General features: G+C 50.6%; 1 protein-coding gene across 4 annotated transcripts in view; it reads right to left on the reverse strand.

Annotated features, from left to right (window-relative positions):
• Window positions 1–24,048, reverse strand: part of DPP6 (dipeptidyl peptidase like 6) — an 864,911-nt gene that overhangs the window by 338,453 nt on the left and 502,410 nt on the right. The gene's annotated exons all lie outside the window — the stretch shown is intronic.

Raw genomic sequence — 24,048 nt, forward strand, 5'->3', positions numbered from 1 at the left:
TATATTGATAAAAATTATCACTACTTATACAAGAGCAACTGGTACTCCCGAAGGCCAATAGAGACATATGGTCCTACGGCAAACGGTCCAGTGATCCCTCCGCCCATAAACACATCACAAGACATAATTACAGCTCATATTAATGCCACGTTCAAGACTAAGTAGAACAGAGGTGGCCTCAAAAATTAGATAATGCAAGACCCAAACACAGCTTCATCCAAAACTCAAAGTTCACTAGAATGTAGCCAATTTCTGCAAATTGAAATAAAGGTACTATTAAATGGAGGATGGCAAATAATTAATAATTGGCCTGCACATATTCAATACTGGCTATCTAGAAGAGAATTCTGAGGTCCACTCTCACCTTAGCAAGAAAGGATTTTATAGTTGTTTAGAAATTTCTATCAATCTTATTTGCTATCTATTAATAGCAATAGTAATATTGCTATTCTATAATAATTGAATTTATCTATTAAGAACTGGCTTTTTAAAGCTTAAAAATGACAAGAAGTTATACTGAGCTGGTCTCATTTCTGAATGGATAGAGTTTCCCAGGCAAGAAAATCACTGGCCAATAACAAGGAGAAGTCATCATATTTTGCTAATTCAGTAGCTTTTCACTTTGCCCAAGTTTATAAAGAAAATTCGAAAATTCACCAAATTTGTGAATAGCATAAATCTTAAAACGGCAGTATTCATATGAACAGGGTAGTACACATAATGTCTCACAGACCCTGGTGGACATTTTTTTTCTTTCTTTTCCTTCCTTCCTTCTTTGCTTCCTTCTACACTCTCCCTTCCTCCCCTCTCCCCTCCTCCTCTTTCTTCCTTCCTTTGTTTGAGAGAGAGAGTACAAGTGCATGAGAGAGGAGAAGGGCAAAGGAGAGGGAGAGAGAGAATCTTAAGCAGTTGCACACCCAGTGTGGAGCCCTAGGAGACACGGGACTCGATCTCACAACCCTGAGATCGTGACCTAAACTGAAATCAAGGGTCAGAGGCTTAACTGACTGAGCCACCCGGTCTAGTGGACATTTCACAAACACTGCTCATATTAAATCCCAGGGTAACAATCAAACCAGGATATTTTGATAGTCAAGACCAAATCTTATTCAAGATCCAGAATACTAGGGGCGCCTGGGTGGCTCAGTGGATTAAGCTGCTGCCTTCGGCTCAGGTCATGATCTCAGGGTCCTGAGATCGAGCCCCGCGTCGGGCTCTCTGCTCCGCAGGGAGCCTGCTTCCTCCTCTTTCTCTGCCTGCCTCTCTGCCTACTTGTGATCTCTCTCTCTCTGTCAAATAAATAAAATAAAATCTTTAAAAAAAAAAGATCCAGAATAATAAAATTACTGGACTCTCTTCATTAGCTCCAACAGTTGATACCTTTTTAATCTTGTGTTAATAATAAACTAGAACTCCAAGACCTGTTCTAAACTCATCTATTAAATACACTGGTCATCTATTAAATACACTCTAAAACCTATTCTACACTCATCTATTAAATACACTATGAAATACACTGGTCAAATACACAATATGAGTTTATGAGGAAGCCTAAGACTTTCTCTTTGGGTCAATTTTTGACGAGCTAGTAGGGTAGCTGATTTACTTGTAGAAGCGTATTTGAGCCCACGTTGCAGTGACAAGGTCCTTCTGAGACTCAGGGGGCCCCTCGCCAGCCCCAGTACATCCACAGTGTGATGTCTGCGTCTAGGCTAGATGGTGTCGGTGTCTGCCAAGATGACCAGAAGATGGAGGTGTTTGCAACACGTGTCACGTGAAGGAAGATTCAGCCTCAAAAGCCGCATACGTAAGAATCTTCATCCACTAGAACTATCACGTGGAAGAGAGAGGAGACTTACTCTGTACAGTTCCGGAAAGTAGAATCATGTTTCGGTACAACTTTAAAATTCCCAAGCATTAGTACCGCCTCATGATAGAATGAGCTCCTTGACCAGGAGCTCCACGGGCTGGTGAACACAAACAGGGGTCCTGGAGTTCTTGTCCTTCCAGAAAGGAAGGTGGAAATAGATGTCTTATAATGACCAATAGAGTAAAGATTCTATGAACACAGAGAGGATGGAAGAGAGAGATGCAAAGCTGTGAGGCTATTACTCAAGGGTAGGAATGGAAAGGAGACGAGGGCTTCTGGAGAGGGGACCAACGCTCTTCTTCCTCCTGTTCACTGGACTAAGAGCATACTTCACACTGACAACCAGTTCCGTATACATTATTGAGCTGGAGAATGTACGAGAGATAACCAGACAGGAAATGACGGTACAGCCCACTCCAGTAAAGTTATTCTGGGTCAATGACACCCTGCCTCCCTCCCTTCTTCCCTTCCTGTTTTTTGTGGTGGGGGAGAGAACAGGGACGGGGGAGTGTCGGAGGCAGAGGGAGAGAGATTCCTTATTTATTAGATTCAAATGACTTCCTCATCTTAACGGGCAGGCGCTGGCTTGTGGAAAATTTGAGGAGCGCTGACCCTGCTTCCCATGAAGGACAGGACAAGTTAATAAATTATCCCCTGAAACGTTAAGCTTCAGTAGTGCATTTCTTGGCAGAATTATATATTTTTGCCAGAACAGTGAAAATGAGACTGTAAGACATTCCCTGTTCTGTTTGGTACCACAGGCTTATCTCGGAGACCCAGTAAAATGGAAGGGCATGTCTGCAACGAGTGGCTTGCTGTAACGAGGTGATCAAACCTTTCACCCATCCATCAATCCGTTCAGCCATCCATCCGTCCACCTGTCCATCTCTGCGTCCGTCCATCCACCCATGCACCCACTGGTCCATCCAACTCTAGTCTATCTAGTGGCTCCGCTCCCAGTCCTGCCCGAGAACCTTGGGTACAGCAGTGAACAAAACAGACTACGCGGCTGTCGATCCAGCAAGCTGAACGGTTTTCACTTTTCCACATTTCCTTCCTTGGATTCTAGGTCAGGGATGGGGCATGAACAATAAACGATAGACCCACGAAGAGAAGAAAATGGCAAGACAAGGGGTCAAGGAAGGGGGGTTGCATCCTGTTTGTACATAAGGAAGTCAGAGAGATTTTCTGCTGAAGTGACATTTGAACAGAAACTAGAAGTACAGCTGAGAGGACGGACGTCAGGCCACTCCGGACTGAACTGTGTCCCTCCTAAACACAAGTGGAAGCTCGAACCCACTATGTGACGAGACGTGGACAGAGCGCCGCTGGGAGCAGGTGAGGGTGACATGAGGTCACGAGGGTGGGGCCCTAGACAGGATTAGTGCCCTTTATGAGAAGAAATAGCAGAGAGCTTGCCTCTTCTGTCTACACACATGCATGAAGGGAAGACCATGTGAGAGGACACAGCAAGAAGGCCCTGCCAGCAACCTAAGGAGGAAGGGCCCCCGGGACACTGCAGCTGCACCCTGGCCGTGGGCTTCCGGTCTCCAGGACCGTGGGAAACAGAGCTCGTGGCCCAAACGCACATCTCCCACGTCTGGGACGCTGTGCCTGGTTTCACAGGCGGAGCTGATTTTTCCTCCATCTGGACGCAGCCATCACACCTCATAAGCGCTTTTCAGGAACACGACTGCACTAGTAAATTATGTATGTAGCATCTGCGTCACCACCAGGCCGCAAGCGACTTGGTGTGCTGGCGTTCCTGCGCCTGGGATAGCACGGCGGACACCACCGCGCTCCGGGGCTGTGGCCCAGTCCTCCAGGATGGAAGAACGGACACGCGGAGGCCCCTAGAAGAAGTAACTTTGTCACTCGCTGGCACGTCTGGCAGAAAAACCACTGTGGGTTGACGCGGAAAGCAGAGCAGGGACACACACCCGGCTCTGCCGACGAGGCCACAAACCGCAGCCGGTCCGAACAGATGTGATGCAAGGTGACAGCTATCGTTGGCACTTGCCTCGTCCCTAGAGACACAGTCACTGCTCACACTTATCCCTAACTCAGGCAAAGAAAAACAAACCCAACCAAGCAAATGAGAAACAAACTCACCCTTTTCCTAGGCTGTTTGGTGGTTTTACAAATATAAAATTCACGTTTTCAGAATGCTATTATCTTAGGAATCTGGGATTAGAGCTTGATAGTTCGTGTGTCCGTGGTCCGACTGAGAGGGAAGACGCGGATGGCAGGAACAGTGAAAGGCCCACGGCGTCCTGTGAGCGGGTTAAGTGGCGGTCACCGTGCATGTCCGCCAGGCCCTTCCCGTCCGTGCTCAAACCCCACCTGCCGCGTCTGGGCCGGAGCCCCCCCCCCACGAGACACCCCCGCTGACTGTATCACATCTTGTGCCTTGCGACGGGGAATAGAGATTCTCAGGAAGCGTCTGAAGTGATTATTCAGAAATTAGAGAAACAGAAGGCTGCAGGGATGGGACAAAAAAGCGAAGAAGGAACGGAGGACGAAAGGAAGCCCGTGCCCGGGCATTAGGACCCAACGCACGTGTGTTTGGAAACACATTAAAGTTGATAACGTTTGTAGAAACGTAACACACTGCTTCGCGACTGATCGCTCTTGCTGTCAAATGATGCTCCAGTACGATTTGATAACCACGACGGGAAGAACTCAAAAGCACATCAGATTTCTGATACGTTAAAAAGAACAAAAACACAGGGAATCCCATCTCTTTGGCCACTTCCCAGCTCTCGCAAGGGGAAATGGGTATCACCATCTCTGTCGGGTCCCCGCGGGAGGATGACCGAGGCCACAGCCAGGTCACTCCACGGTGAGACACACACATCCCCCAGGCAGCAAATACCACCCTGAATGTTTCGGGTACACGTCATGGCGTGTTGGTTTTCTGAGAATGTACATATAGTCCCGCACAGCTAACGAGACCGAAGGAGTCTCGCTTGCAGCAGGGGTGAGGGGAGAAGGGGCCTCACTGAGGGGTCTTCCTAACGGAGGAAGACCAGCGGCGGGAAGCTGCAGAAGCCAGAGCAATCCAGTGGTAGCAGGAAAGCGGGGACTGCAGGGACGGCAAAGGTCCAGCCGCGCTGGCCTTGGTGGGGACAGCTGGCGACGCAGACTTTATTTCCCTGTGCTAAAGGCAGAGGGGTCGACCAGATGGCCCACTCACTAGGGAGGAAGGAAGCGAATTCAATCATTTTCCTTACAACAGACCATCCTGGAGCCCATCAATTTCCTCCCCGCCCCGGCGGCTTGCGGAAGTGTATTAAGACGAGAAGACTCTTGGCAGCTCCCCGAACTGGAAGGGGCCTTCTCTAGAGCATCCCCAGACCCAAGTCTAGCTCACGGGTGGGGTGAGAGTTTTCAGAGGACACCCATGAGGCAGCAGCCAGCGCGACCTCACACGTCCGGCGGGACCTGGAGACACAAGCCAGCGTGCGCGGGGGCAGGGCGGAGGCCACCCCCTGAAGCCCCGTGTGTTCTGACCGGGGAGGGTCTGCTGCGTCCTGAGACCCTCCCCTCCCCTGGGACTGCTAAACACCCGTGACGCTTCCGCTGGTCGTGTGTCTCCTGGATGCTAGCCGTGCGTTCGCTAGTTGTGACTGTGAGAAATGGAGGGGCCTGTGGTCACCAGACACATCTGAGGCCGACTCCCCGGCAATGACTCTGTGACGGCAGCAGGACTGGACGGGCTGAGCAGCCAGTTCGGAGACGGGGGAACCACCGCTGTGGCGCGCCGAGGGGGCAGCGCGGGTGGGGACAGCCCGAGTCTCACCCTTCAAAACCCTGTGCTGATTTCACTAACGAGAACTTACATTTGGCTGGCAGGCCCTCCGGCTGAGGGTTAGCAGCTAATTAAGAGTCATCGTTGAAAGTGAAGGGATGGAGAAGCATCTTTCATGCCAATGGGCCTCAAAAGAAGGCCGGGGTAGCGATTCTCATATCAGATAAATTAGATTTTAAACTAAAGACTGTAGTCAGAGATACAGAAGGACACTACATCATTCTTAAAGGGACTATCCGCCAAGACGATCTAACAATTGTGAATATCTATGCCCCCAATATGGGAGCACCCAATTACATAAGAAAACTATTAATCAAGATAAAGAGTCATATTGATATGAATACAATAATAGTAGGAGATCTTAATACGCCTCTCTCAGAAATAGACAGATCATCGAAGCAGAAAATTAATAAAGAAATAAGAGCATTGAATGAAACATTGGACCAGATGGACCTCATCGACGTATACAGAACATTCCACCCTAAAACAACAGAATATTCATTCTTCTCAAGTGCACATGGAACCTTCTCCAGAATAGACCACATACTGGGTCACAAAGCAGGACTCAACCGATACCAAAAGACTGACATTATTCCCTGCATATTCTCTGATCACAATGCTTTGAAACTGGAGCTCAATCACAAGGAAAAGTTCAGAAGGAACTCAAACACCTGGAAGCTAAAGACCACCTTGCTTAAGAATGCTTGGATCAACCAGGAGATCAAAGACGAACTTAAACAATTCATGGAAACCAATGAGAATGAAGACACCTCGGTCCAAAACCTATGGGATACAGCAAAGGCTGTTCTAAGGGGGAAATACATAGTCATCCAAGCCTCCCTCAAAAACACTGAAAAATCCAGAATACACCAGCTGTCTCTACACCTTAAAGAACTGGAGAATCAACAACAAATCAAACCAACTCCACATGCAAGAAGGGAAATAATCAAGATTAGAGCAGAGATCAATGAGGTAGAAACGAGAGATACAGTAGAACGTATCAATGAAACTAGAAGCTGGTTTTTTGAAAGAATCAATAAGATCGATAAACCATTGGCCACACTAATCCAAAAGAAAAGAGAGAAAGCCCAAATTAATAAAATTATGAATGAAAAGGGAGAGATCACAACTAACACCAAGGAAATAGAAACAATCATCAGAAATTATTACCAACAGTTATATGCCAATAAGCTAAGCAACCTAGATGAAATGGATGCATTCCTGGAAAGCTACAAACTCCCAAAATTGAACCAGGAAGAAATTGACAACCTGAATAGACCGATATCTAGTAATGAGATTGAAGCAGTGATCAAAAACCTCCCAAAAAACAAGAGCCCAGGACCTGACGGATTCCCTGGGGAATTCTACCAAACTTTCAAAGAAGAAATAACACCAATTCTCCTGAAGCTGTTCCAAAAAATTGAAGCAGAAGGAAAACTTCCAGACTCTTTTTATGAAGCCAGCATTACCCTGATCCCCAAACCAGGCAAAGACCCTACCAAAAAGGAGAATTTCAGACCAATATCACTGATGAATATGGATGCAAAGATTCTCAACAAGATCCTAGCAAACAGGATCCAGCAGCACATTAAAAAGATTATCCACCATGACCAGGTGGGATTCATCCCTGGGTTGCAAGGTTGGTTCAACATTCGCAAATCAATCGATGTGATAGAACAAATCAATAAGAGAAGAGAGAAGAACCACATGGTCCTCTCAATTGATGCAGAAAAAGCATTTGACAAAATCCAGCATCCGTTCCTGATGAAAACGCTTCAAAGTATAGGGATAGAGGGAACATTCCTGAACTTCATAAAATCTGTCTATGAAAGACCCACAGCAAATATCATCCTCAATGGGAAAAAGCTCACAGCCTTCCCGTTGAGATCAGGAACACGACAAGGATGCCCACTCTCACCACTCTTGTTCAACATAGTATTAGAAGTTCTAGCAACGGCAATCAGACAACAAAGAGAAATAAAAGGTATCCAAATTGGCAATGAAGAAGTCGAACTCTCTCTGCAGATGACATGATTCTTTATATGGAAAACCCCAAAGACTCCACCCCCAAACTACTAGAACTCATACAGCAATTCAGTAACGTGGCAGGATACAAAGTCAATGTACAGAAATCAGTGGCTTTCTTATACACTAATAGCCCTCTTTGCAGAGACGCTCTGAACCCCACAGGCATCTTCGAAACAGATTTTTCTATCCTGGGCAGCATTTTGGAAAGCCCAACTTCCCGATGTCAAAAATCCCCCTTGGGCGCCCCATAAATATTAAGTCACTAACCAACAAGCCTCAAAGGCAGTAACTGTCAGCAATTTCACGGCAGCAACAAAAATAATTTGAGCTCAGTTTTTCAAAAGGGCTTGCCACCCTGATACCATCTTCCAGCTCGGCGCAGAAGCTGTTGGAAGGGGTGCCCGGGTGGCTCGGGTCATGATCCCGGGGTCCTGGGATCAAGCCCAGCATTTGGCTCCCTGTTCCACGGGGAGCCTGCTTCTCCCTCTCTCACTCCCCGTTTGTGTTCCTTCTCTCACTGTGTCTTTCTCTGTCGAATAAATAAATAAAACCTTTTAAAAAAGTTGTTTGATTAAACGCCAGGGTGGAAGCCAGGCCGTCCTCCCCGACCCATGGGTGCGAGCACCACATTTCTGCGCTGCAAGCCCGGCCCTCCCCTCTGCAGCCACGGGGACCGCCCGGCCTGGGTCAGAAACCCGCTCCAGGCTTCCCTGTGGGATCAGAGTCTGCCGTTTACTGGAGCTGACGGCCCTGAAACCTGAGAACGGAGAAGGGAAGGGAAGGGAAGGATTGCCCATATCCACAAGGCCTGTGGGTTCAGGGGGAAATAGAGCAGCTTTACGGAACGGGGAGAAGGAGCTGAAGAGACGGAGGAACCCAGACAAGAGGCAGGCAGAAGGCTTCCTCCTGGTTTTCCATTTCTTTTTTTTTTTTTAAGGTTTTATTTATTTATTTGACAGACAGAGATCACACGTAGGCAAAGAGGCAGGCCGAGAGAGGAAGGGAAGCAGGTTCCCCGCTGAGCAGAGAACCCGATGTGGGGCTCGATCCCAGGACCCTGAGATCATGACCTGAGCCAAAGGCAGAGGCTTAACCCACTGAGCCACCCAGAAGCCCCAGACATTCCTGTTTCTTTATGAGATTTTTTTTAATCTCCCGTTTTACCTAAGCTAGTTTGAGTGCATCTCTGGAGCTTGGGAACAAAGCAGCTGGACACAGAGCCATGAAGACACCAGGCCAGCAACGCAAACTGCCTAGAACGTTCCATCTTGAAGCCGGCACTGGGCGCTTGCTAAGGAAGTCACATGCCCCAGTTTCTGTGGCATATTCTGGCTAAACCTACACTCAAAAGCCAGGTGATAACTGTAACTACTCACGGGATTATGATTTCCCAGCAATGAATTTGCTGATCTGACGTATCATTTTACTCGAAAAGATCCGTTTTTCCACCAGTAAGTGGCTCTCCTTCCAGCAAAACTGAGTGAAACACAGCAGTTACCGCCTGAGACCCGCCGCAGTCTACACCCGCCATCACAGACCAGCACTGGCGGGCGGCACCTCTGTACCAGGAGGGGGATGGTTCAAGCTGAAGCAAACGCCAGCCAGCACAGTTGGTACAACTGCATTTCAGAGTCTCGCAGAGGATGGGGTCTTCTTGAGGTATTCACTCTCTTAGGTACCAAGTCACTCAAAAGAAAGTTCTCGTATTTTTAAACCACAGCTGGCCTAGAATGGGATTTATGCAGTAGATCCGTACTTGACAGCTGTTTTTATAATCAAAAAAATGGCCTAATACCGATACTCATTTTCATACCGTTCAGTCTAACGGAAGGATTGGTGGCAACAGGGAGATATTAGCCACAGAAAAACAACTGACCAGCAATCTGGGTTCCATGTGCAACTTGAACCCCCCGCCTCCTTTGGCAGGTGACCTAACGTGTTCCCAGGTTCTGGTGATCGGGATGTAGACATTAGGGGGAGGTCACTGTTTCTCCTACCTCGGTGTTCTACGCCGTATCACAGAACGCTACACCTCGACGAAAACACGACCTCACACAAGCCCAGCACGAATGAATCTCACAGACAGAATCTGAAGGGACCTGGGCCGGACCTAAAGGATCTACGATGAGCACTTTCATTTATATAAAACCGAACAAGAGGCAAGACGACACTCAGGACGGGCTTCAGACTTGGTCTAAGAAGACAAGCAAGAAAGGCATCTCCATAACATCCAGGATATTGCAGAGCTCAAAGCAGAGGGCAGTGGTGACGGGAAAAGCGGGAAAGTCTGCAGGAGCTTGGAGGGGCTGGCGATCGCCCTTTCTCCACCCCGAGAGAGCTCACGGTTCTAGTTTTCACAGTTTAATCCAGTTCTGTCCTGTACTGTGTCGCGGCGGTAAAGCTGACCGTAGCAGTGAACAGCAACGGGGCAGTGTATGCTCTGGCGGGGAGAGGCAAAGGAGAGGGACACCTGCCTGCGCTCCCTCCAGGAAGAGAGAGGGAGAGGGACGGCAGGCCACTGCGACGCCACGGTGAGATGAGCGCTGAGGACACACGTCAGGGTGCTCCGGGGGGCATCACGATGGGAGGGCGCCAAGGGCTCTCGGGATTTACTTTGAGAGTTGGAGGGTGTGCAGGAGTTAGCCCGGTGAATAGTTGGGGGGGGCGGTTTGCATGTAGGGGGAGCACAGAGAAGCCGGCGTGAGACCTGGTGCGGTGTCACCCAAGGGGGGCACCCCTGAAACCTGCCTTGGAGACGGTGCCGTGTCTTCTGTGTTTAGCCCTCAATGCAACGAGACGTCACTGAAGGATGTCGTAAGCCCCTTTGATAACTTCCAGAAGAATGCAAGCATTAATTTTTCATTTGTTTAATGACATCAGGGAACATGCACTGAAAAAGACCAGGATGAGTTCCGTGGCCCACCGGGCCTTAAAATATATCAGTTATCAGGGCAAGGTGGAATCAAATACCTAACAGGTAAAATATTCACATAGCAAGTACTAAAATTATCGGGAGAAAACGAACGACACAAACCTGAGCGTGGGATCTCCCATTCCTCTGCTCTAGTCTACTGTCTAAATGTGTTTTCTTTCTAATATTTATTCATCGAGAAAAGCTCGGACATAAATTTCTTTTATGTATCATGGACCATTTACTATAAGTAGAAGGTAGCAACAAATTACAAAATCAATGGTGCGTAGATCTCAGGATGGTAAAACAGCTTTCTAATCATTGCATTTCCATATTCAGGAGGACAACACAGGGCTTTAAGACGGCAAGAACAAGTTTTAAATAACATTTAGCAACTGACACACGGCCACTGGTATTCATCACGTCAGTCCGTCCGACGCACGTCCCTCTTTCTGTTTTACTGGATCATTTACTTAATCTTCCTTATTGGTGGCTCTTATTTTTCATAAAGGTGCTAAATGCACCAGCACGATGGTAATTGGCCGGAGGAAGCTAAGAGCAGACCCACGGGGAAAGCTCCACTCCGCGTGGCCCCTGCCTCTCCTGGGTGGTGAGGTAGCCCTGGCCAGGCTGGTCCTTGCTAGGGAGATCAGCGGGTTCTGTCTCTCAGTGCACTCTACCACGTTCTCTCACAAGATCTCAATAGCCCCAGATTCCAGGATTTATCTATTATTTATTTATTTACTTAAGATTTTATTTATTTGAGAGAGACCACGAGAGAGACAAGGAGAGAGGGAGAGCGCACAGCACAAAGCAGAGGGAGCCACAGAGGGAGAGGGAGAAGCAGGCTCTCTGCTGAGCAGGGAGCCCACCATGGGACTTGATCCCAGGACCCCAGGATCATGATCTGAGCTGAAGGCAGACGCCCCCCCGAATGAGCCACCCAGGCGCCCGAATCCAGGATATGACTGAGAGTCTCTCCCCTAGGGAGTAGCCTTGAGCTCTTCCAAGAGCCGCAATGACACGTTTCAGGGTCTGCACCAGCCTTGCTCGAGAAGGCTGGAGAGACGCAGCCATCCGGGGGGAAATGCCCGTTTCCCTGCAGACACACTCTGCAGACCGGTAAAACCATTTTGATTAGAAAATGCTCACGATGGGAACCGTGGCCCCGCACGGCGCAGGTGAGCAGAGGCGGGGACAAGTAGAAACAGGAAGGAAGGAACTTGGGTGCCTTGAGGGGGTGTCCAGAGAGACGGTCACGCTGACCCCAACGGCACACGAGGAGGACCCCGCGGGGAGAGGTCACATGGCACTTGAAGTCACGGCCGTGCACGAGGAAGATACGGAAAGTGCAGGCTGTGGGAGCCTCCCTACGGGGCTCGTGGGACCCACTGTCACCGAGGTCCCGCCGACCCCCCTTCTGCAGGGGCACCGGCCCATCCCTTGCTGCTTGGCAGGTGCAGGCGTCAGGAACGGGATGAGGGAGTTCAGATTCCAAACAAAATTCAGACGGTTTGTTCTTTACTTCGCCTTTACCAGGCCACTTTAAATTATGATTTCATGACCCGCTGACTTTAAATATCGCAGTCAGAGAGAACTAAGGACAGCGTTATTGCTACAGGTAAAGTTTACTGAGAACACACGACCACAGTTTACAAGACCCCGAGGCGTGCGTCTGAGCTGTGACAGAGGGACAGGAAAGGAAAAGCGGGGACAGTGCTCTGACTTGGGATATGAAACGACAGAGGAAGGAGCCTGGCGGAAAGGAACACGGGGCCCAGGGAGGAACACCACGGTCATGAGTCTAGTCACAGCAGAGCGGCCCAGGCAGGTAGTGGCTCACGTCTCCACAGGCAGTGACCCGGGGGTTCTCGGACGAAAGAGACGGTAACGGTCTGGTCTCTAGAGCAGCAGAAAGTCGGGGATTCGATGAGAACGGTACCTGACCTAACTTCACGTGTTTCTCGAAATGACGCAATGGGCAGTTCACACACAGATTCCTGGGCCGACGGGGACCCCCGACCGAGGCCTCTGCCGTGTCTCCAGTAGACCCCCCCCGCCCCTCCCCTACGCTTTGTCCCCCATCAGGGGCACCTCCTTGCATGTCCTCCTGCCTCCTCTCTGCTGGGCTCCCATCCCGGAGCCCCACGAACCCATCCCTGCACATCCTTGCTGGGCCTCCGCTTGGCCAACGGAAGGCAGGAGACACCGGGAAGGAGGCGAGCACGGGCCCAGGGTTCCTCTGCGGGGCTCTCTGACTCTGCCCGGCCTGTCTGGAGGAGGCAGGCTCCACCGCATCGCCCGAAGAGAATGCTCCCCTCCTTGGGTCCTAGCTCAGGGCCCGTGTCATCTGCGATTGCTGCTCTCCCCTGGGGCCTCGCTCTGACGGCTCCCGCCACCCTGCCCGCACCTCAGCAACGGTCCTTCCCGGCCGTCTCTGGACACTCAAGGTGGATTAGGTTTCCCACCTCGTCTCTGACAGACCCTCCGGGAAGCTTGCTACGTGCCAGGACGTGACGCAGCACTTACAGACGGTGACACCCAGGTCGCCCCCCGCAGAGACTGGCCCCTTCCCAACGAGGCAGGAAGTCCCTCCGCGGAACCTCATGCCATAGGGACACATACAGTGTTTCGTATACATCCCGGACGAACTCATTCTTTCTTCCCTGTTACGCCTGCTAAGAGCTGACGAGCACGTTCCCCGGAGATGCGTCTCCTCATCTTGAAGTACTGGCCCACCTCCTCGGAGGGCTCCGGAGAGCACGCACGTTGGGGCCGGGACCTCACCAGGACGCGTCCCTGTGGAACCAGAGCCCCCCGTGTTTTCACCTGTTGGACACTCAGTGCTTGCTTCCCGAGTGGAAAAGATTTAAGGCACGTTTTGCTGCACACACGTGACAGCTCTGGTCTGCTGCAGCCTCCGTGCGGACGTGTTGCGGACCCGGGCCTGACACACTCCACTTCTCACCGATGTGGAGGCCGGAAGCCTGGGGTCAGAGCGCCAGCGTGGCTGGGCTCCAGCCTCCAGCCTGCTTCCCGGCTCACACACGGCTGTCTTCTTGCCGTGTCCTCTGCACAGAGCAGGAGCGGTTGCCCCGTGTGCGCGCCCTGCACCTCCAAGAGGGGCTCCAAGCACACAGGTCAAGCGACCTCGTCGTGGAAGGAGCGCAGCCCGAGATGCGGGGCTTGTTTCTGTCCGTCCGACGTGCTGTTCCACCGCCTCCCCGTAATACGCACGTCAACAGTCCCCATGTTACCACGGGGCTGGACGTACTGCGTGTGTCACTGCTTCATGGGACAAAGTCTCCTGCACGGCTTACAGAGGAGAGTCCTGTTACCAGGCTGTCCCTTGGCAGGCTGCCCCAGAGCAGAACCACCTACCGTGGGAACCCCAACATCTGAGCACCGGGGTCCCTGCGACTTCTCCATACGTACCGGTGTGGGGAGCCCCTGGGCCTTGAAGAGCCAGGGGCCAGGCCCAGCAGGCGGCTCTGTAGTTGTTTTGCTCAAATTTCCAAAAAGGCTTTAATCTGCTCATGCTTGAATTCCACTGACAAGCTCAAATGGATTTCACAGAATTCACATCATTGGATGGAAACAAGGCTGACACAAATCATCCTTGTCTTACCGACGGGATCTGAGGCTCAGAGAGGTTAAGTGGCTTACCCAAGGTCACACAGGCGTGAGGCAGCAGAAGGGGACCGAGACCGAGTCTTTGAGACCTAAATCAGGCGGATTCTGGCTACATCATCTAGGGAAATAGGACTGGATATTCTTGAGAATTATTTCTAGCTTTGGAATGCAATCCTTCTCTGAATGCTCAATCACTCGCTCTGTATTAGCAAAACGTCTGATTTTTTTGAGGAGTGCCAGGCTCAAAAGGGGACGTTCGGAATAAATAAAAATGTAGACCGATTTTTCTATCTCTAGGGGCCAAGAGTCGCAGCTGATTTCTGACTTCAAATTTTCTCGGCAATAACACTGCAAGTGTTTTGTCAAAGTCTATGAAGAATTCATACTCTCCAGTTTTCGACAGAAATCTCTCAACAGAAGTCACACCTAATTCTCAACTGCCTCTTTCATTTGCCAGATCACTCTTATTCAAACTCTGCAACACAGAGCGCTACATTTACCTAGGGTTCTTTTAGAATTGACTTGGCTGTAGTAGTAACATGAAGTACAAAATGCTCATAATTTAGATAAAAGATGCCACAACGGATTTAGAGCTTCTACAACACTCACAAACCCGCTAGGGTTTGCTTTTCTATTAGATGTTTCTAATGCTTCTGCCAAGACCAATGCGCAATGCTAGTTAGCATGTTAGATATCTTTTCCCCAATGTTAGCCTCTTCTGAAGGCTGAGGTTGCCTTCAGAGCGTGGGACCCTTGAGTACGATGTTGTTGAACTCTTAGAGGGAACTTTATTTCTAAGAAGAGAAGGAAAGGAGGGAAAGGGAGGGAAGGAGGAAGAAAGAACCCCACCAAATAAAAAGAATGCATATTCATCAATATCTCAACTATCCATGAAACTCGAGACATAAAGTTTCAGTTTATTACACAAAAACTATTATCAAAAGCATGTGAATTTCAAGCCTTTTCGAAATTGTTTAAAACATAGAATACAGAATGCCCTTATCCCTCACTCGAGAAAGTGAATGTTAAAGACACTGATGCATTGTATCTCAACAACCATCCATTTAAGGACGGGAGGCAGAGGGAGAAAGAAAAAGACAAAGTGAAAATGAGATTATAAGATGAAAGTATTTTATACTCTTATAAAATAAAAGTAATGAACTTGGTTGCCATTTTTATGTGCATAGATAAATAATTTCAGATGAAAATAAACCTCCTAGTGTTGAACCATGAATTAAGAGCATTATTAGAGGAAGTGGGGATTTTTTTTGGTCAATATCACACATTACTCTCTTAACCAATCCGCCTAGTGTAGGAAAGGATTCTCTTGGAATTTTGTGTTCAATGATCTACTCACACAAACTTTGTTTCTGTGCATTTAAGGCTCCACTTTTCTTTTTTTTTTAAAGATTTTATTTATTTATTTGACGGAGAGAGAGATCACAAGCAGGCAGAGAGGCAGGCAGAGAGAGGAGGAAGCAGGCTCCCTGTGGAGCAGAGAAGGCTCCACTTTTCAAATAACCCACTTGATGTTTCTCCAAAGTCGTCTCTCAGTGGTCTCATACATCCCTCCAACCTTCTTCTTGTAACACAGGAGCCAAGACATTATGACCTTGACCCTACGACACGCGTCCTTTCTGTGTCTCTGGACCAAGACAGTGAAGACTGTGCAGGGACCACGTGTCACAGAAGCCCGACAACCATATTTCCTGACTGTAACCTTCCCAAAGGGCTGAGACGTGCCTCCACCGAAAGCACAATGACCAGCACGGAGGGAGACCAACAGGATTTTCTACATTTACCTGTCTCCATTGCAGAATGGTGCCCTTCTCTGATGTCATGTCATCACCATAACTCACCAAATTCCCACACAACTGTACTTAGCAGGCCTTGAGCTGAATAAATAACCAAGTTTTTATTGTGAAATTTCTTTCTTGAATGTAGGCCCCAGGAGTCCTCTAATCAGTTGATTTTCCGTCCTCTACTCCATACGCTAACAAGAAATACAAAATGCTAAGCTTCCGGCTTGAATGTTCTCCCGCTGGTCGGCTTTATGCCGGATGAGGAGCTGAAGTCAGAGGGTAACCCCAGCGACTGTCTTGGGAAGAGGACGTGAACTCTAGCCTGTTCCGCTCAGCACTTTTGCGTCTTTGCAGTAGCCCCAGGCCTCAGTGCAATCCTCAAGCAGCGTCTAAGTTTTTGCAGTGAAATCTCACCCTTTGTTTTAGCTCTGTAACACTCAAACGATTGTCAGTTGGTGCGTCCAGGTATGCACGATGGTTTTCAAGCAGACCCACAACTGAAGGGGAGGAAGAGGTCCCAGTCACCTGAGGTCAACGCATGCCCAGGTCCTTCCACCGCTAGCGAGCCCAGGACAGAGCTGAGGCCGCCCCAGCTCATGAGGGATGGGCCCCGGAGCCCAAATCCAGGCAGAAGCTGAGCCCCCAAAGGGAAGGGTGCTCAGGGCTGCACCAAGCACCTACGTCCAGAAGACACGAACCCTGACCTGGTGATGCCGCAGTCCTTACGGCTCGTTTCACCAGTTCACACTGACTGGAGGACTTCCTAAGTTCTGTTCGCTGTTGTCCCCAGGGGTGTTAATGTGAAAAGTAAGAACACTTTTTAAGCCATTTCTGGAAGGCTCCCACAATGCATTACTGTAACCTGTTAAACTCCGTACCTGGTCCTTTGGTAAGACCATGAGTCCACCCGAAGACAACACAATGGCTGGTTTGGGGGAAGGGACAGGAAGGAAGCAGGACGTGCCTACCCAGTCAGTCTGTTTATCTGCTTAAGGAAAGAAGTTACCTATCTGATCATTTAAGATGAGGTTCATCTACATTTAACTAGACAATACAGAAATAATTAACTTTAAATGTGCATAAAGCTTTATGGGCTTCCGAGATCATAATAAATCAATATGAACACAACCACCTGACAAAGCAAATTCCCCCCATGACCTTCGCCTCGCCCAGAGGGCGTTCCGGAACTTGGAGGACTCTCGAAGGAATGGTGGGGAGGATCTCAGCTTCATTTTACAAATGAGGAGACGGATGGTAAACAAACAAACAAAAACATGCTCTTGGGTGTCAGATTAGCTGAACGTCACGCAGTTGTCATGGGGCAACGACAAGATCAAGAATCTGCTCTAATTCCTAGTGTAGTTCTCTGTGCGCCGATAAGCATTTTACCATCATATACTATTTGACAGAGAGAGATTATGAGGAGGCAGAGAGGCAGGCAGAGAGAGAGGAGGAAGCAGGCTCCCTGCTGAGCAGAGAGCCCGATGCAGGGCTCGATCCCAGGACCCTGAGATCATGAACTGAGCCGAAGGCAGACACTTAACGACTGAGCCCCCGGCGCCCCGACAAAGACCTCTTCTTTCCCAAACTCTCCAGCCAGACTCCCCTGCGCCCCTTCTCTGCTAGGCATCAACCTTGGTCTACACAGACTCTAAACGCTGCTGTACTTCCCAACACCTGCCGGCAGGGCCTTGGTCCCCCACCCCAACCCTGTGTCTGTGGAGGGCCAGACTCGGGTGGAGAGCTTCCAGCTTGCAGACACAGCTGGCCTCATGGCATGTGCACTGACCAACCGTTGCGACTTCTCTCACTTCCCTGTCCCTGCTACTGCCCAGCCCCCCCCCCCCCCCACTTTCCCCTTCCCGGTCACCTCTGCACGGATCTAAGCTGAGCGCAGGTCACACTGGCCTCGTTCTCCTATCTCAGGAGTTGTGATGGATTAAAATCTGCCCTTTCCACTTTGGCTAGGGTCTGGCTTGGTGGATCTCTGACACGGGTCAGCAAGGAGCGCGCATGTTTTCTACAGACAGACTAAAGGCAACTCCGCAGTCCTGGGAGGCGAGCTCTCAACAGGCTGACAGCCAGCAGCAGGCAGGGCCTTGCCGCGACATGCTGGGCTCAGAGAAGCTAAACGTCTCTTCGCCATTGAAAACCAAAGCACTCAGAATGTCTGGGGTCAGACTGTGAAGAAACTGGTTCCTCACTGCAAGCCCATCGGGGGGTAATTCCGCCCTGGACCCGTCGTCCTCCTGGGCGGAGCGTTACTGCCTTGATGACACTCTAGTCTCGCTGCGCCCTGGAAGCCAGCAGTCCTCGCTCAGCCCAAGCCCACCCTCCCAGCAGCCACTCCCTAACCATTCCCGCCGCCTCCCATGCCCCCTTGGTCCTGGACGCCACCCCCATTAGCCAATCCAGCCAGCCGGCCAAAATATGCCCATCACGATAAGACCTGTCTCTGATGAGTAAACTTTTGTTTTGAAGATCATCATTATCTTTCTTGCCTAATCCCATCAACTTCATTGGTGGAATAGATAAACCTCTTAGATAAAATAGACACTTATTTCTCGGGGCACCTGGGTGGCTCAGTGGATTAAGCCACTGCCTTCGGCTCAGGTCATGATCTCAGGGTCCTGGGATCGAGCCCCACGTCAGGCTCCCTGCGGAGCAGAGAGCCTGCTTCCTCCTCTCTCTCTGCCTGCCTCTCTGCCTAGTTGTGATTTCTCTCTGTTAAATAAATAAAATATTTTTTAAAAAAATAGACACTTATTTCTTAGGCCTGTAAAGAAATGTCCCAAAGCGAACAGAGTATTCCTGCACCTAACCCGTGCAGCGCCTCCTCTGGCCGGCACACCCTCCTCTGCCCTCCTCTGTTTGCCCCGGAGGGCTGACCTCAGTGGCCAGCCCCGACCACATTTCCTTGTCCTCTCGCCGGAGACCAGAAAGTCGGGCACAGAGGCCTGGTCAGGTACTGCCCGGCTGAGAGGCGCTAGCTCCCTCCCTCTGCTCCAGCCCCAGAGCGCGTTGCCCTTTACTGTGATGGCTTCTCTTAGCCCTGCCCGCTGCTAAACTGTCCCTCCATTACCTCTCTCCAAACACCCATTAGAAAGTGCCATCTATTTCCTGGGGCTGTGAGCGAAACAGCCAGTTACTTCAAACATGAAGCAAGTATTTCCCGAGTGCCTGCCACACGCTGGGCACGGGGGCCACGGCCGTCAACGCGGCTGGGTTCAGGTCCCCTCTAATGATCTCCTTGGAGGAACCGGCTGGATGGGCCCCAAACTTGGGGCAGCCAGGTCTCCTGTATTTGTGTACAACCCGTACACAGCAAAGGTTTTAGACGCCCCCGATGAAGAGATGATTTAGTCCAAATCCCTCTTCTTACAGGTCTAGAAACCACCGCTCAAGGACGGGAAATGACCGGTGGAAAGCCACGCAGAGTCCACGCTCGGGGCAGCGCCAGCCCAGCAGCCACGAGACCGTGGGGGTGAGGTTCTGAGATGTGCCGGCCGCCACAACCCGGGGGTCTGCTCTTCCCAGGGCTCTGCTGACGGTCAGCCAGCGCTGCCTTCACGCCACGGGATCGGAGCACGCGGGCTGCGGAGGGAGCGCCTGACGTCACGCGTCCAGGGACCCAGAGAGCCAGACGTGCAGCCTGGGTGTGCGCAGCTCCAGGCCTGCAAATGTTTGGACGCAACACGCCCAGACTATTCCAGGCCTCTTCCCTCGACACCAGCACAGCATCTGCCCGGGCGTCTCCTTCAGACGCTCCCCACTTCGAGAGGAAGAAGGAAAGAGCAGAACCGGAGGTGGGGGAGGTCCTGGGGGGCCCCGCAGCAGCTCCCGCCCCCAGCTGAGGCCATTAGAGCAAATCTGAACTCGATGAGCTCTTTGCCCGCACCTGCTCTTACCCAAGGTCAGCCTGCCACTGAGCAGCCACGAGCGGCTGGGATCGGCACACACACCCGGCAGCAAGCTCAGCTCTGACTCAAACCAACGGGGAATCCGGTGAGAAATCGCCCCCGGAAATACATCCTCCCTGTAAATAAAGTGCCTGACCGTGTCGCTCCTCATCCTCACCAATGCTGGGTGGTTCTCCCACAAATCACAAGTGGGGTTTTACAAAGGTTACGCTCCCGGGGGCCTGCTGTGTGCAAGCCCAGGTCCGCTCTGGACGCCACATCTCCGTCGTCTTCCCGAGCTCTTATCCCGACAAGAGCCTGTAAGCCTGAGTGAAGATTCTCATGATTCAGTGAAACAGTAACTCCCGTGTCCCGCCCCGGCCACCACCGCCACGTCCACGCTCACATCCCGCCCCGGCCACCGCCGCCATGGCTACACTAAGGCTCGCTGCTGCTAGCGGTCGCCGTTGTTGCTGTCATCTCCAAGGCCAACAGCAACATGCCTGAACCACGGCAGACACTCTGACACAGGAGACCTCGTGGGGCTAAGGTCATGGGCTCTGCGTGGTCGTCCTTACTGCTTGGAAGTGTTTGAACCCGGCCTCCAAAGTTAGACGCCCACTGTTCTAGGAGGGCCTGTCTTGTTAGTTAGAGCCGCTTGTCGTAACAGATTCTCAAACTCGCCTTCTGAGGGGAGTTGTGGCTCAGGTATAAAGGTAATTAAAGATTACAGAAAAATAACATTTAACATAAAACTTCCCCAAGGAGGTAGAAAGGTAGAAGACACATAACCAAGGGGTAAAGGAGAAGTAAGGAGCGAGGAGGGGTGTGATTTCTTATGAAGTCACGGTTATCTCTCGAGCACCCTCTGGAACCCGGGACCCTTGGGATAGAGCTGGGCTCCAGCACACGTGACGCCAGCCGTCCTGCCCCCCAACCCCGTAGCCGTCTGGCCACAATCTCACGATTCCTGCCCTTCACCTTTTCCCCCCCAATTTCACAAACTCTGATCTTGAGCGAAGACTCCAAGAAACCCACTCATTTAACTGGCAAGTGACTGAACACGTAATAAGCACCTACTGTAAACAGGGTCCCATGCTGGCTGAATTAGGAGGCACAGAGATTAATTAACCATAGTCTCTGCCATCCAAAATTTACAACTCAGTGAGAAGGACTAAAGGAAACTGCTCACAGAATAAGAAGATGCCACGGAAGCCAGAGCTTAGGGCAGGCAAGAGGGGCAGGCTCTCCTGACCCGCGTCGGCCCTGGGGGAGGGTTGGGGTGCTGCGGACAGGATTTTCAACAAGCAGACGTTCAGGATTTGTTTTTATAGAGGTGAAAGCCTCTAGTTCCTCCCTGGATGGTGCGTGGACCAACATCATACGGGGCCTTCAGACCAGATCGACTGACACAGAGTCTCAGCTTTAAAAGCATCCCTGGGTGACTCATATGCAGAGAGAAGCTGGGGAAGGATTATAACCACAAAGACAGAAGAAATTTTTAACTAAGGACTTCTAGGTGTCACTGAGGATAACTGGTGGGAGAATATCCTGAAATCTGCTCGCACGGGCAGCGTGGCCTTGGGCCCGAGGGGTGTGTCCCGCAGCAGAACAGGACCCGGGTCATAAATGGCTCTTATCTGGATAGAACCAGTAAACACGATTTTAAGGAGAGAAATGAGCTGTTCCGGACATTCTGCGTATGAACCGTCCACAAGCAGAAAGACACGCGAGAACCACACTTCCCAGAGGCTCGGTCTGGAAACGCTTCCTGGGGTCCGTTCAAGTCCCTGCCTGCGCATGAAAGCGGGAAAGCTGTCTTTCTATCATCCATTCTGACTGTTCTTTACTCAAATTATAACTATAAACACAGGCTAACTATGTTGACAGGCTAGAATTTAGCCGCAAAATAACCATGGGGATGTTTCTCTCAAAACTCCCAAATGGAGGCGGGGAGGGCAGGAGACAGCGACATGTTCCCGTTCAAGCCCATCAATACATTCTTGGCCTCACTTAATCCACAGTCACGGTGGTTTTTGGATGCTCTAGAGGAGATGTCAAACTCAATCCAAAAGATAAAATCTCTACTGGGCAAAATCGCTTGGCATCTCCAATACCGAAAACACGTGTCTCTGGCCTCACCAGGGAAGGGAATGTTCTAGATGACAGAGGGCTCCTAGTAGGACTGCTAATGGATTTATAATTCTAAAAGAGTTCAACTACTAGACTGAAACCCAACAGTAAGACCATACGGAGTTTAATCCAATCTTCTACTGATTCAGAAGGGAACAGAGATTGCTCAAGGACACGCTGTCCCTTGTGAGAGGACACTGATGGGACACCGGCTTAACACGGACACGCGTGCCTGAGGTCGCACCACCCCACGGACACGCGTGCCTGAGGTCGCACCACCCCACGGACACGCGTGCCTGAGGTCGCACCACCGACACAATCTGCAACATCAGACTAGATGCCCAGAACACTTGGCTTGTTGCAACACAGTTACGACTGACACCAAATTTAGGAACACAGGAGGAATGCACATTAACTGTAGCCAAGGATAAACAGTGTTGGAGGTTCTGAATGTATCATACACAGCAGATTCGCCTTCTTAATTCCGGGTAATGAAGATTAAGAAATCTTCATTAATACCTACCACGTGAAGGGCATTCTGAGAGCTAGAACCTTGCCCTTGAGTGATTTAGAGTGTGACTCATCTAGAGAGACGAACTGCATTCGAAGAGAGCACACGCTGCCTGGCCGGTATGGAGAGCAGGGGCTGGGGCTTCCTTTGGTCCCGGGTGGGTCGGGGAGGTCTGCAGAGAGGGGAGAAGTGGCACAGGGTGAGCGTGGCTGCGTGAGAAAGGCTTTGCGGCGGCCAGCGTCCAAGACGGCCCTCGTGACCCACAACTCTTGTTACTCCCTCCTTCACGTGGTCTCCTTCCAAATCTCTTTCTTCTTTTTTTTTTAAGACTTTATTTATTTATTTGACAGACAGATCACAAGTAGGCAGAGAGGCAGGCAGAGAGAAAGAGGAGGAAGCAGGCTCCCCGCTGAGCAGAGAGCCCGATGCGGGGCTCGATCCCAGGACGCTGGGATCATGACCTGAGCCAAAGGCAGACGCTGAACCACGGAGCCACCCAGGCGCCCCCCCTCCCCAATCCCATTCTTAAATCGCACTGTGCGCAGCCTGCAGAATGTGGTGGAAAGGACAGACTGACTTCTGAGGCTGATCGCAAAGGTCACAGCAGCTTGTGCCCTGGCCTTTGGAATCGTTCCCTGTGGAAGAACTCTGGAACGGAGGCCTCCAGCCAGGAGCTGGCACCGACCTGCCCGCCAAGGGAATGGGCAGGAAGTGGGTCAAGGTCAAGTCAGAGCCAAGGAGCCAAGCTACTCCCAATTTCCTGACCCACAGAGACCGAGAGATAACGCAGGGCTAATGTTGTCAGTAAGCCACCAGGGTTAGAAGTGATGGTTTTACAGAAATAGATAACTAGCGCAGGCTCCGAGGACCGGCTAGGACTGGTGGATATGGTGCAGGGTACTTGCAAGGGAGCCTTTGTAAAGGGTGTGGGGAGGGTGGAGCCCTGCTGGGGAGCGGGGTTCCGCTTAAAGTGTAATAACATCAAGACCGGGAATTTCAATTTCACCTTAAGGGAAACCGAGAGACACTCAAGGGTTTATAACGGTGATTAACTTAAATAAAGACAGACTTTGGGATGATTGATACATATCTTGAAAGTAAGAGTTTCCTTTTTTTTGAGAGGGACGGAGAGGGAGGGGCAGAGACAGCAAGCCTGTGAACAATGAAGGGGTGGGGGGAGGGAAGGGAGGAAAAGACAGAGGGAGAAAGAGAATCTCAAGCAGACTCCACACCCAGCGAGCCGGACTCGGGGCTCCATCTCATGACCCTGAGATCATGACCTGAGCTGAAATCAAGAGTTGGACACTTCACTGACTGAGACATTCAGGCATCCCTGATTTTTAATTAAATTATAACACATTAACTGAAATGGGAGAGGAAACTCGAGTTGAGAATCGCTTCTTTCGGATAGGAAAGCTCTTCCTTCGACTTTCCCCGGTGCCTCTGGATT

Source organism: Meles meles, chromosome 10, assembly GCF_922984935.1.
Source record: "Meles meles chromosome 10, mMelMel3.1 paternal haplotype, whole genome shotgun sequence".
NCBI lineage: Eukaryota > Metazoa > Chordata > Mammalia > Carnivora > Mustelidae > Meles > Meles meles.